At 46.0% G+C, this 11,997-nt stretch overlaps 1 protein-coding gene across 2 annotated transcripts in view; it reads left to right on the top strand.

Moving 5' to 3' along the window:
* Positions 1-11,997, top strand: part of LOC119566362 (zinc finger and SCAN domain-containing protein 2) — a 558,782-nt gene that overhangs the window by 377,296 nt on the left and 169,489 nt on the right. The gene's annotated exons all lie outside the window — the stretch shown is intronic.

Genomic DNA, 11,997 nt, shown 5'->3' with positions numbered 1-11,997 from the left:
CAGGGAGAACAATTGATCTTCATCCTCTTTATAACAACCCTTGACATATTTAACGGCTGTTCTCAGGTCCCCCCACAGCCTTCTTTGCTCTAGACTAAACGTGCCCAGCTTTTTAAGAGTTCTGCTAGGTCAGGTTTCCTAAACCTTAAATCATTTTTGTTGCTGTTCTCTGGACTCTATAATTTATTCACATCTTTCTGTGGTGCCCAGGATTTGACACAGTTCTCCAGCTAAGGCCTCACCAGCGCCGAATAGACCAGGACAATTCCCTCCTGTGTCTTACGTAATCCACCACAGAATGATACCAACCATTTTTGGTCATCTTTATTGGTTCTCACTCATCTTTATTGAATTTTATTGATGCAGGTGGGCAGGGTGAGAGGCTGGATTTGGGCATCATGGGGAACAGGAGGAGGCGTTTTGAGTCATTTCTATCAGAAATCCCGTTCTTCCTGGGGGCATGTCCCCCTCCCATACTCCTCTCCCAGCAAGGATCATTAACCCCTACAGGCTCAGCGTGTCCCCTAATGTCTGTGGCCATCCCATGGGGGCCCCGTCCCTTCACTCTCCAGGATCTCACCAGATCTAGCCATCCTTCTCTGCTCCTTCCCCTCTCCTGGAGCCAAGGTCAGGGGTTCGCAGACTGATCCAAAGCCCATTGAAGTCAGTGGGAAGACTCCTATGGGCTTTAGGTCAGCTTATTAATTTCTCTGAGTCTCTGTTCTCAAAGTGTAAAATGGGGATAATCAAAATTCAGATGATGAGCTCTTTGGGGCAGGAACTGTCTCTCACTGTGTGTCTGTGCAGGGCCTGGCACAACTCATTTATTTATCGATTCATTGATATCAATGCCAGAAAGGACCACTGTGATCATCTAGTCTGACCTCCCGTGTAACACAGGCCAGAGAGCTTCTTCAAAATAATTCCTAGAGCAGAGCTTTTAGAAAAACATACAATCTTTACAAAAACTAATTTCCCCCTACTGTTACTCACACCTTCTTGTCAACTGTTTGAAATAGGCCACTCTCATTACCACTACAAAAGTGATTTTTCCTCTCTTGGTATGCTACTGTTAATTGAATTGTCTCGTTAGCACTGACCCCCCACTTGGTAAGGCAACTCCCATCTTTTCATGTACTGTATATTTATACCTGCTACTGTATTTTCCACTCCATGCATCTGATGAAGTGGGTTTTAGCCCACGAAAGCTTATGCCCAAATAAATTTGTTAGTCTCTAAGGTGCCACAAGGACTCCTCATTGTTTATGCTGATACGGGCTAACACAGCTACCACTCTGAATCTTGATTTAAAAATTGCCAGTGATGGAGAATCCACTGCAACCCTTGGTAAATTGTTCCAGTGGTTAATTCCTCTCACTCTTCAAAATTTATGCCTTATTTCCAGTCTGAATTTGTCTAGTTTAAAATTCCAGCCGTTGGATCATTTTATACCTTTGTCTGCTAGATTGAAGAGCCCATTATCAAATTTCTGTTTCCCAAGTAGGTTCTTATGGCGTGTAATCATGCCTTCCCTTAACCTTCTCCTTGTTAAGCTAAATAGCTTGAGCTCCTTGAATTTGTCACTGTAAGGCAGATTTTCTAATCCTTTAATCATTCTTGTGGCTCTTCTCTGACTTCTTTCCAATTTATCCATACCCTTCTTGAATTGTGAGCACCAGAACTGGACACAGGATTTCAGCAATGACCACACCAGTGCCAAATACAGAGGTAAAATAACCTCTATACTCCTCCTTGAGATTCACCTGTTCATGCATCCCAGGATCGCATTAGCCCTTTTGGTCACAACATCACACTGGGAGCTCATGGTCAGCTGATTATGCACAACAGCACCCAAATCTTTTTCAGTCATTGTTTCCTAGGAGAGAGTCCCCCATCCAGTAAGTATTTTGAGGTGGAGGCCATCCAAACTATACAGCCCCCCTTGCCCCACAGAAGATGGGCAAATGTTCTACAAAACCAAAGCCCTACATCCTACACCACTTACCAAGCCAGGGGTTCACTTCCAGAATCTTTTGTCTTCCTTTGTGCCAGGGACAGGAAGGATCTCAGAGAAGATCACTTAGGCCAGTGATTTTCAACCTGTGGTCCGTGGACTCACTGGGGTCAGTAGACTATGGCTAAGGAGTCTGTGAAAGGTGACTACGAAAATAAAGTTTCCAGTCCTGTGGTGTCATCTACAATCTGCAAGATATCCCATGAGAGATCTGCAAAATATCGCACAGCACAGTGGGGACCCCAAGCTCGGTTGGGAGTCTATGCAGTGCCTGGCACAATGGGGCCATAATTTCAGTTAGGACCAGTTAGCTCTATTGCAATACACTCAGTAATAAATTTGGAGATCTCTCCACTAGAAATCAGACCAAGATCTATTCTGTCTTTTCTTAGCTTGCTTTGGTTCCGGTGGTTTCATATTTCCCATGGATGCCCCCTCCTCCTCATATAGTTATGCATCTAATCCATACATCCATCCATTCCCACCTACCTATCCAACCAATTTATATTAGACCCATGTCCATACATACTGTCTAAGACCCTCCTAACTGGTTATGTGTAATTTCTTGACACTCTCGTTGGTACAATTTTGTGCATTCTAATTTTAGTCTCACCACTAATTTAAGAGGAATGTTGTGTGTACAGAGCACATCAGCAAGTTTTTTTGATTTGTGCATAACTTTTATTCTGGAAAATTCAATAAACAAGATGTCAATTTAAAAAGAAAAATCATCTTCCTGGGTTTTTTTGCTTGTATTTTTGTCCTCAAATTGTTCCAGATGTCTTGATTTTGTATCCAACTACCTTGAAATTTGTCCAGGTTCTGGGCAGTAGGGCAGTACTCCTCCCAGTAGGAGTAGTGGGGGGCAAACATCCTGATGAGCTTGAAGATGGAGCTTGATAAATTTATGAATGGAATTACTTGACAGGTTTGTCTATGCTAGGGGAGGACTGGACTCAATGGCACAGGAGATCCCTTCCTCTCCTAGGTTCCTATGAGCCTCACTGACTGGGAAAAAATAAAAATATAGCTCTCTGTGATAAATCTGAGCATGCTCTTTAATAATTACTTCTATGCTGTCTGGAGCTGTCACTAGAGCCATATGTCTATACCATATAACAAAGTAGATATTTCACGCTAGGGGTGTGAAGGAGGGCAGACACTTTTTCTACTAGTTGCCTAGCAGCTTAAAATGTATAGATTCTAGTCTGACCTGTATAGCACAGGCCATTAATGCCACCCAGTTATCCCTGTAACGAGCCCAATGTGTTTGATTGAAGCATCTTTCAGAAAGGCGTCCCATCTGGATTTGAAGAGATGGAGAATGCACCAGTCCCATTGAGAGTTTATTAACCTCTGCATCACTTATTCCCAGTGGCTATAGCTAGAGTTGAGGGGGGCAGAGTTAAGGTTGCATTGTGTGTGTCGGGGGTGATGTATATATACCTTAACTCTTTCCAGGTTTTCGGTGGGTTAAGTTTAGCCACTCTCCACACTCTGGAAAGGTCTAAGACAGCAGTGGACAACCTACATTCTGCCTTAACAAAGTTTTTGGTTTAGCCTGAAGAGCAGCTAGTCTCTGTGAAGGCCAGCAAGAGCTCAGCTGGGTTAGAGAGCTGGAGCAAGGAGAACTGAGTTATTAGGCAATTCCCAGTGTCCATCAATAGTTCCGCAGCCAATATAGAACTGCTTTCCATGCCTTTCCCAAGCTCCTCCCACACATTCCTTGCAACCTCCTGGAACGTCTCCATACCCCGTTCACTCCACCGCTTCAGGCAGCTTCCAAAATGATAGCTGGACTTACATACAGCTATGACACCCTACACTGCCCTGCACTCTTATCTCCCTTCTCACCAAGCTTTCTGTGTGTTGTTAATTGGTATTTAATGCGCTGAAAGATAGCCAATCTTTATCTGTCTCCTACGTGTGGTGGTTGCTGTTGGTAGTAATACATAGTGTTTGATCATTTGCTTGCAAATCCCAGTCAGGAATCATCACAATTTTCACGCAAGGTGACAAGTTAACAAAGCATGGCAGAGTGCTGTATAGATAAACACATCACTGGTGCTCATTGACAAAATGTTGCCTCAAAGCCTCCCTGATTCCCTGTCCTGGTATCTGGTTGCTCAAATTCAGCAGACAGGTGATCCACCTCCATGCTCCACCCCGGGGGGAAACTTTTCACCCTTAGCCTCACAAATATTATGGAGTGCGCAGCAGGCTGCTATGACCACGGGAATATTTTCTTCATTTAGGGCTAACCTGTCATAAAGTCAGTGCCAGCATGCTTTTAATCTGCCAAAGACACATTCTACGGTCATTCTGCACCTGCTCAACCTATTGTTGAAGTGCTCCTTGCTGCTGTCCGGGTTTCCCATGTAAGGCTTCATGAACCATGAGAGCAAGGCGTACATTGGGTCTCCCAGGACACTATGGGCATTTCAACATCCTCTGCTGGACTTTTCTGGTCTGGAATGAAAGTCCCTGCTTTCAGCTTTCTGTACAGGCCAGTGTTCCTGAAGATTTATGTGTCATGCACCTTCCTGAACCACCCCACATTGATGGCAGTGAAACACCCACGATGATCCACAAGTGCCTGGAATACCATAGACCAGTACCCCCTTTCTGTTGATGTACTCTGTCACAAGATGGTCCAGGGCCAAAATTGGAATATGTGTGCCATCTATTGCCCCGTCACAGTTAGGGAATCCCATTGCTGCAAAGCCATCCACTATTTCATGCACATTGCCAAGAGTCACAGTCCTTCATAGCAGGATTAGCTGCTGCCGGAACAGTTGACTTTCTGACTCCAAACTCATTCGCGACTGACCAGTAGCAGTCTGGAGTCGCCAGCTTCCACACAACGATTGCCACATGTCCCCCTCTATTTGACATTGGTGAGGCCTCATCTGGAGTACTGTGTCCAGTTTTGGGCCCCACACTACAAGAAGGATGTGGATAAATTGGAGAGAGTCCAGCGAAGGGCAACAAAAATGATTAGGGGTCTGGAACACATGACTTATGAGGAGAGGCTGAGGGAACTGGGATTGTTTAGTCTGCAGAAGAGAAGAATGAGGCGGGATTTGATAGCTGCTTTCAACTACCTGAGAGGTGGTTCCAGAGAGGATGGTTCTAGACTATTCTCAGTGGTAGAAGAGGACAGGACAAGGAGAAATGGTCTCAAGTTGCAGTGCGGGAGGTTTAGTTTGGATATTAGGAAAAACTTTTTCACTAGGAGGGTGGTGAAACACTGGAATGCGTTACCTAGGGAGGTGGTAGAATCTCCTTCCTTAGAAGTTTTTCAGGTCAGGCTTGACAAAGCCCTGGCTGGGATGATTTAATTGGGGATTGGTCCTGCTTTGAGCAGTTGGACTAGATGACCTCCTGAGGTCCCTTCCAACCCTGATATTCTATGATTCTATGATTCTTCACTGAGAGGGCAGCTCTCATTTTGGTGTTCTTGTGCTGCAGTGCTGGGATGAGCTCCACACACAGTTCCAGACAGGTGGCTTTCCGCATCTGAAAGTTCTGCTCCTACTCGAGATTCCCCTGGTCACGCATCCAAGACTTGCCGTAGCTCTTTGGGCCACAGCACTGCACTTGGAGCTTGTGTTCAGTTGATTGTCCACAATGACCCTTAAGTCCTTTTCAGAGTCACACCATGCCCAGAACATGTGGTGAACTTGACTTGACTAATCTTAAGGAAACCCAGAGAGCAGAGTGATTTCTTTATAGAACTGCTTTAATTCTTACAGTTAGGTGGTCCCTAGCTTCTAGATGGTCGCTACAGAAAGTCCATTCTTGGATGACAGTTCCTTGACAAAATCTGCTACGGTAGCCACATTGTGGATGGTCTCCAAAAATACAAAAACAGGAAATGTGTGAGGCCCATGATGGAAAAACTGGTACCATCTTTCCATGTAACTAATGGCTCATCAGCACCTACGCTCCCTCACCATTCTCTCATTAACACATGGCAGTTTCTGGATTCTTGCATCATGAAAAAATAGGGAAGCAGCTGTGAGGGCCTAATCAAGGTAAAAGTTTATGACCCACTCCAGAGATGGTTAACCTAGAAATACAGAGCTACTTTTAGAGCTTCATTAGAATAAATCCCATTCACAATACAACAATGAAAGTTTTCTCAGGCCCAATTTGAATATGTGATATTTCCCACCCAGAAGCAAATGTCCTAGTCTGGAGGGGGAGTGGGGGGGTGGGAAGCAGCCTTTCGATCTTTACTGCCCACAGTAGCTGACAGGGGATTGATTTGTCTGGAAGATCCAGTAACCACCTGGAGTATCTTGCTATTTCAGATATGATGCTCAGACCAGAAAGCCATCCCTTCCAGCACTGTGTCAGTGAGCCAGCAGTTCAGGGAGATGGTCAGTGACTGGGGTAACCAAGGATTCCTGTTACCCATAATTCCAGGCACTTGATGAACTACTGCTCAGCAGATGCTGACCAGCAGCTACCTGACCCTTGCTAAAGTGTGTGTGTGAAAGGTTTTGAGGCAGCTGGAAATGGTGGGAGGATGGAATGTTAAGGGGATGAAGGTTCTTTAGTGGAAGCTGAAAAATGGCGGGAAGATGGAGTGTTGAGGGGATGAAGGTTCTTCAGTGGCAGTTGGAAAATGGCGGGAGGATGGAGTGTTGAGAGAATGAAGGCTCTTGGGTGGCAGTTAGCAATGGCAGGAGGATGGAACGTTGGTCCCAAAGGTTCTGTGGCAATGGGTCGAAACATTAGAACGGGGGCCAAATGGAGAAAATCAGGAAGACTTTCCCTTTCAGGGCAGCTGAGGAGGAGGAAATTTCAGTAGGCAACGTATCCCCTATCCAACCCAAACCTACCAGAGGCAGAGGAATTTTCTTCCCTCTTCCCCGCAGGGCAAATATTTAGGGAAAGATGTAGGGTCTTGGCCTTGCTTCCGCTTCATCCTATATTCCACCCTTGTGCAATAAAGTACTGTGTGACCAAAGTTCTGTTGCACAATCCTTCTGGTAAAGGAGGGGAGTCCCCCCTTGAATGTTAGTTGCTGATGCGGAGTTGCGATGCTCAGACCTATGTAATGCCGATGTGGCAGGAAAGCTTTGGCCCTGTGCTGAATAGATTTGTATAAGGGAGTGAGGAGATAAATCCTGGAGAGATTGGGCATGTCTGGATTCCCTGTGGTTTTCTACAAACACTCATAACCATTATGAGCTCCTTCTCTCTCTTTGAATATTGCTAAAAAGCACCCAAATCTGGGAGCGCTCATCTGTCCAGCTTGTTTGGGAGGAGTCCCTCAGGTTCCCAGCGGGCTGTTGAGCTCACCCTGACTGCTCCCAAGCCTTGAGGCTGTGAATCCCCTCAGACAAAGCTTCTGGGAGAAGGGAAGGGGCAGAGAGAAAAGCCCAGAGTCAGCAAGATACAGGGGAGTGACGGAACGGGGTTCCTCCTGGGATGGGTACAGACGTTAAGGAGTGAGATGGGCCTGCAGGGGTTCATGATCCCTGCTGAACACGGCAGATAGAACACTTTGGCCCCAGCTCCAGCATGGAGGGGGTGTGACGTTATATGATTACAATATAACCATATAGAACATCGTTGCAACCACTGTTATATATTTTCAGCAAACCTTGTACAAAGGTTGTCAAGTGAGGTATCTATGAAAAAGGTATGATTTGCTGGTTATGATTATGCTATCTGTATGCATGTATCATTTTTGTATGTGAAGTTATAAGTATTGGCTCTATACTTGGATTTCAAATGTTGGCGCCTGGGGTAACATCCACAAGGCAGCTAGCCAGCACATCTTGGAGGGACTGTTCAAATTAAGTGGTTCATCAAGAAACACTTGGTTAACAATGGGCCATGGGAGACACCCAACTAAACTGAGTGGACTGTCATGTAAACGTGCTGTCTGGAGTGCAGGTAATGGTGTCCGGCAATGACTGAGGGAAATTGGACATGAACATGTGACTTAGAATCATAGATGATTAGGGTTGAAAGAGACCTCAGGAGGTCATCTAGTCCAACCTCCTGCTCAAAGCAGGACCAACACCAGCTAAATCATGCCAGCCAGGGCTTTGCCAAGCCGGGCCTTAAAAACCTCTAAGGATGGAGATTCCACCACCTTCCTAGGTAACCCATTCCAGTGCTTCACCACCCTCCTAGTGAAATAGTGTTTCCTAATATCCAACCTAGACCTCCCCCACTGCAACTTGAGACCATTGCTCCTTGGTCTGTCATCTGCCACCACTGAGAACAGCTGAGCTCCATCCTCTTTGGAACCCCCCTGCAGGTAGTTGAAGACTGCTAACAAATCCCCCCCCCCACCCCACTCCTCTCTTCTGCAGACTAAACAAGTCCAGTTCCCTCAGCCTTTCCTCATAAGTCATGTGCCCCAGCCTCCTGATCATTTTCGTTTCCCTCCGCTGGACTCTCTCCAATTTGTCCACATCCTTTCTCTAGTGGGGGGCCCAAAACTGGACTCAGTACTCCAGATGTGGCCTCACCAGTGCCCAATAGAGGGGAATAATCACTTCCCTCAATCTGCTGTCAATGCTCCTACTAATGCAATATGCCATTAGCCTTCTTGGCAACAAGGGCACACTGCTGACTCATATCCAGCTTCTCATCCACTGTAATCCCCAGGTCCTTTTCTGCAGAACTGCTGCTTAGCCAGTCAGTCCCCAGCCTGTAGCGGTGCATGGGATTCTTCCGTCCTAAGTGCAGGACTCTGCACTTAGAATCATAGAATATCAGGGTTGGAAGGGACCCCAGAAGGTCATCTAGTCCAACCCCCTGCTCGAAGCAGGACCAATTCCCAGTTAAATCATCCCAGCCAGGGCTTTGTCAAGCCTGACCTTAAAAACCTCTAAGGAAGGAGATTCTACCACCTCCCTAGGTAACGCATTCCAGTGTTTCACCACCCTCTTAGTGAAAAAGTTTTTCCTAATATCCAATCTAAACCTCCCCCATTGCAACTTGAGACCATTACTCCTCGTTCTGTCATCTGCTACCACTGAGAACAGTCTAGAGCCATCCTCTTTGGAACCCCCTTTCAGGTAGTTGAAAGCAGCTATCAAATCCCCCCTCATTCTTCTCTTCTGTAGACTAAACAATCCCAGTTCCCTCAGCCTCTCCTCATAAGTCATGTGCTCTAGACCCCTAATCATTTTTGTTGCCCTTCGCTGGACTCTCTCCAATTTATCCACATCCTTCTTGTAGTGTGGGGCCCAAAACTGGACACAGTACTCCAGATGAGGCCTCACCAATGTCGAATAGAGGGGAACGATCACGTCCCTCGATCTGCTCGCTATGCCCCTACTTATACATCCCAAAATGCCATTGGCCTTCTTGGCAACAAGGGCACACTGCTGACTCATATCCAGCTTCTCGTCCACTGTCACCCCTAGGTCCTTTTCCGCAGAACTGCTGCCTAGCCATTCGGTCCCTAGTCTGTAGCGGTGCATTGGATTCTTCCATCCTAAGTGTAGGACCCTGCACTTATCCTTATTGAACCTCATCAGATTTCTTTTGGCCCAAACCTCCAATTTGTCTAGGTCCTTCTGTATCCTATCCCTCCCCTCCAGCGTATCTACCACTCCTCCCAGTTTAGTATCATACCACTCCTCCCAGTTTAGTATCAGTTTAGTAACTTGTCCTTGTTGAACCTCATCAGATTTCTTTTGGCCCAATCCTCCAATTTGTCTAGGTCACTCTGGACCCTATCCCTACCCGCTAGCGTATCTACCTCTCCCCCCAGGTTAGTATCATCTGCAAACTTGCTGAGGGTGCAATCCACACCATCCTCCAGATAATTAATAAAGATGTTGAACAAAACCGGCCCCAGGACCGACCCCTGGGGACTCCGCTTGATACCAGGTGCCAACTAGACATCGAGCTGTTGATCACTACCTGTTGAGCCTGAAAATCTAGCCACCTTTCTATCCACCTTATAGTCCATTCTTGCCCATGTGACTCCAAACTCCATCTTGTTGCTGTGATTTTCCACAGTAAGAACAACGGGATACCCTCCATATTGCAAAAGTTATAAAAGGCCGTGGAAACACCTCCATTTTGTCTTCAATCCTGCTTCTTACCTCTGGAGGAGCTTTGCTACAAACTGAAGCTCTGAACAAAGGACTGAATGACCCATCCAAGCTGTGGATGTATTCCAGAAACTTGACCTAAGCCAGCAGTTTATTCCATCACTGCTACAAGCCTGAACCAAAAACTTTGCCATTACGGTATGTAATTGATTTCTTTAACCAATTTTAACTTTCTTTCTTTCTTTCTTTCTTTCTTTCTTTCTTTCTTTCTTTCTTTCTTTCTTTCTTTCTTTCTTTCTTTCTTTCTTTCTTTCTTTCTTTCTTTCTTTCTTTCTTTCTTTCTTTCTTTCTTTCTATGAATAAACCTTTAGCTCGTAGATACTACAGGATTGGGTGATTTTTGGGTAAGATCTAAATTATATATTGACCTGGGTGTGTGGCTGGTCCTTTGGGATCAGAAGAACCTATTATTTGGTGAGACTGGTTGTAAAGAACCACTCATCTCTGAATCCACTGTTTTTGGTGATGACATAAGAACTGGAATGCCTGAGGAAACTGCCTTTATGTTTTCTTGTTAGCCAATGTGGTGAAACTGGACTTTACTTTTGTGGCTGGTTTGGTATATCTTATAAAAAAATAACCACCAGCTTTGGGTTGTGTTTGCCCTATTTCTTGGCAGTTCGTCCTGAATTTGGCATCCTCATTTGTGACCCACTAAGGCCCAGTTACAAGGGGTTCCTAGTGTCCACATGTTTAAAACAATGTTAAAATATTGGAAAGGGTGGAGAGAGGATAACACACATTTAAACCTTTTAACACTGGGAAATATACAGGTAAGATAGGTGCTAGCCCAGCCCTACCACCTAATATTTCACTCACACACACACACACACACACACACACACACACACACACACACCCTGCCTTTTCCAACTGCCATGGAACCTTCATTCCCCAACATTCCATCTTCTTGCAATTTTCAGGTCCCTCAACATTCCATCCTCCTGCCATTTCTAATTGCCTTGGAACCATCTGCCTCTTAGAAATGCTTCTCCAGCTCCACAAAAAGTCATTACTTGGTGGGGAAAGACACGTCGTCATTTGGCCCACACACACTTTAGAGAGGGGCTGCCTGCTTCTGGTCAGCATCTCCTGAGCAGTAGCTCACCAAGTGCCTGGAATTGTGGGTAACAGGAAGCCTTGGTTACCCTGGGCACTGAATGTCACCCTGAACAGCTGGCTCACTGACACAATGCTAGAAGGAATGGCTTTCAGGTCTGAACATCATGCCTGAAATAGCTAGGCACCCCGGATGGCGTCTGGAGTTTTCAGATAACTCTATCTCCTGTCTGCTGTTGTGGACGGTAAAGATTGAAAGGCCATTTTTGCCAGAATGGGAGGTTTGCTTTGGTGTGATGGCTCACATATTCCTCCCTGCCCCCAAGACGCACACCTCTGTTGTGTATTGGAAAGGAAGGATGGTCCAGTGGCCAGGGCACTACCCAGAGACCTGGGTTCAATTCTCTGCTCCATCACAGCCTCCCTATATGGCCCTGGCCAAGTCACTTAGCCACTCTGTGCCTCAGTTTCCCATCCGGACATTGGGAGTAGTAGCCCTGCCTGGCTTCACAGGGGTACTCTAAGGATAAATATACTGCAGTTTGTGAGGTATTCACTTATTGCAGTGTTGGAGGCCAGATAAGAACCTTAGTGTGTGGTGGGCCAGGTCCATTTCAGTGGTACCAACCCTGAGAAATTCAGCCAAATGCTGGTGTGCCAGCATAGGTCTACACTGCAAAGAAGGGTGCGCTCTTAACCGGAGTTAACTTGGGTTAAGACAGCTGTAAACACATGGTAGCTTGAGTTAAAGTCTAGATGGGTCTGAGCAGATTTCAATAGGGGAACAACACTGCCATTAAAAACCCACAGCTGGCCTGTGCCAGCTGA

The sequence above is a fragment of the Chelonia mydas genome, chromosome 6 (assembly GCF_015237465.2).
Source record: "Chelonia mydas isolate rCheMyd1 chromosome 6, rCheMyd1.pri.v2, whole genome shotgun sequence".
NCBI classification, from domain to species: domain Eukaryota; kingdom Metazoa; phylum Chordata; order Testudines; family Cheloniidae; genus Chelonia; species Chelonia mydas.
Note: the sequence above shows the minus strand (reverse complement) of the source record. Positions and strands in the feature narration are given on the sequence as shown.